The following is a 2,972-nucleotide window of genomic DNA, read 5'->3' on the forward strand; positions in this document are numbered from 1 at the left end:
GCAGTGGTCGGTGGCGCCATATTGAATGAGGGCAAGGGAGACTGGCAAGGAGCGATTCCTCGACGGAGGGGGACCTCGGTAGATTGTTAACCAACAGTCACGTGAAAACGTCGGGAGGGAAGTAAAAATGTCGGTTAGGAAGCTAGGGGAAACGGTAGTATGTCCCTATTGCAACTCCTGCTACAGACAACTTTTAGTAGCATATTGCCTTTGCATGGTGTACGGGACCGTCGCCTTATTATGTGGCAAGTAGCGATGCCTAGAATGCATCGCGTTGCCCCCGATGGCACTTCCGCGCGGCAGCACTGAAGCGTTGTCCTCCGGTGCAGCAGCAGCAGCAGCAGCAGCAGCAGCAGCAACAAAGTGTGCCGGCGGGAGGAACTGCGGAGCGCCTTTCCGACAGTCATTGACGTTGCAGAACTTCAGGGCAACGAAGCAGGGGAGCAGCTCTGCCTGGAGAGAGGCAGGTGGGGAGTGCCTCCTTTGGGCCCCTGTCCCTTGGGTCTGCTCTCAGTTCTGCGATCCCCATGAGCTGCATCCAATGAGCCCTGCCACCCATGGCAACAGAAGGAGGGGGGGAAGAAGGGACCCACTCCCTCCTTTTTTTCCTTCTGCTTCACTTGCCAAGGATGCCAGGTGGAGGGAGTGGGAGAGAAGGAGGGGAGGCAGGTATTCTGCAGACAATGTTCTAATTTCAGGGAAGCTTTTCTCCCCCACTTTTGCCACAGGGGGAAGAAAGGGAAAGATACCAGGTCTGTACTGAGACAGCTTTGGTTGCATTGGTGGATGGCCTTTGGCAGGATTGGGATTAGAGTAACGCACCCATCCCGGCCCTCCTCGACTCAAGGCTCAGCTGCCTTGGTAGACCTTCTGTACTGGCCTAGAGGGTTGCAAGTGAAGGGCGTCATTTTGCTTCTCCTCCTTCCTCCTTAGCCAGTTCCAGTTCGTACTGGTGGGGAGGAGAATGGTTTAACCCCAGATCACTCAGGGCTCTAACCTTCTTCCCCCTCCTCATCAACAACTTTAATATCCATGGAGCTGCTGGGAGAGCTCATCCACCAGCATTAAGTGCAGTATCACCAGTATGCTGTATCTGAGTATACTGATGACACTTAGTTATACATCTCTGCCACTCACTGTCCTGATGGAGCCGTTAAGATTCTGTCCCAGCGCCTGGAGGCTGTGGGGGCCTGGATGGGGAAGAACAGCTTTGGCTCAACCCTGGCAAGACTGAGTGGCTGTGATTTTTGGGCCCCTTGAGTCCTGGAATTGGAGAGTTTCCATCCTTGACTCTGAGCAGGGTTGGCACTACCTTGCTCAGACTCAGTGCACAATCTGGAAGTCCCCTGGACTGAGCAGGTGGCAATTGTGGCTAGGGGGGCCTTTGCACAACTTCATCTTGTGTGCCAATATGTGCCCCTTCTTGGATTGGGAGTCTCTGCTCATGGTCACTCATGCCTTAGTAATCTCCCAATTGCATTATTGCAACACAGTCTAAATGGGGCTGCCCTTGAAGACCATCCTGAATACAGTGTTATAGGGAGTTGTGGGCACTTACCGCTATGCCCATGTGACACCACTAGTGCGTGAGGTGCACTGGCTCCCGGTTGGCTTTTCAGTGCAATTCAAGGTGCTGGTTATAATCTTCAAAGCCCTTTATCGTACAGGACTAGATTACTTGAGGTACCACATTCTCCTTAGGGTATCTGTCTGTCCCACAAGCTCAGATAGGGAGAATACATTCTGGGTCCCTTCATTGAAATAATGCCATCTTGTGGGACCCAGGAGGTGTGCCTTAGTGGTCGCTTCTATCTTATGGAATGAGCTTCTTTCTGATGTATGGCTGGCCCTGGGCCTGCTGGCCTTTAGAAAGGCTGTTAAGACGTGAGTCCTTGCTTGGGCCTTTGGATTGGATGTGTTGGAGCTCCAATTGAATGATGTTTGGATCACCATTTTATTATGACTTTATAGTTTATTGGTTTAGGTATTGCAGATTTGTATTTTTCTGTTAGATTCTATTGAATTTTCTGTAAGCTGCTCAAAATAGAGATATTTTAAATAAATAAATAAATAAATAACCTCCTGTTGACTTCCACAATACTGTTGATCCAGCTCATGCTCTTCTAACTTGTGAGATTGCTCCTTTAATTTTTTGTTCAGAGAGAATTTCAAGGATTTGTTTCTGATCCCCTGCTAATCTATTAAAGGATGTATAGACTGCTGCATCAAATCCCTGAGTTTTCATATAAACCAGGATGATATTCCAGGTTGCACCCAATCTGTCTCTGCCCATCTGTCAGCTTTTTTTTTTTTTTCTTTTGGTCAGTTGTCCAAATGCCAGCTCAGACATAATTAATTTTCTCAGGTTTTCTTCCGAGCCATCTTTCCTAGTTCACTGCTCATAGTCATCAGCCTTTACCCTATTTAATAGACATGAATCCTTTGTCTTGATCTTTGATACTCCATTTTTCTTGGAACTACCATCAATTTATGTACAACTTTTTGAAATCAGTCCTTTCCTTTCAGGACCTTTGGTTAAGATTCACATTTATATATTAGTAATTTCTACCTCAGTTAATTCATTCTGGCATTCTGTTGTCACTTCTACCTCAAACTTTCTTCCAAATGATGTACAGACTTTGTTGGGATTTCCCTTAAATCCATCCACCTGCTTTGCATGAATGAATCTTATTACAGCCAAAGGCCAGAGATAAAAGGTGTAACTGAAAACAGCTAAAGACAGTAAGAAGTAGAGTAATACAGGCAATTGTGATAATTGATATAAAAAGTGAGTTAACAATTGTGGGAGACCTTTCAGTAATTGATACCTAATTTTCACAGCTGCTGCACAGTATTTTCCTACTGTCTGTAATAAATGCTTTACAATGTGAAAGAAGGATGAACCTACAAGTATCATCAGATCACCCAGGGTACTGATATAAAAGAGGCAGAATATAGGCATTATGAATATC

This window comes from Python bivittatus, unplaced genomic scaffold (genome assembly GCF_059951505.1).
Source record: "Python bivittatus isolate LINGU-HERP-01145 unplaced genomic scaffold, Pbiv_v1 ctg000700_np1212, whole genome shotgun sequence".
Taxonomy (NCBI): domain Eukaryota; kingdom Metazoa; phylum Chordata; class Lepidosauria; order Squamata; family Pythonidae; genus Python; species Python bivittatus.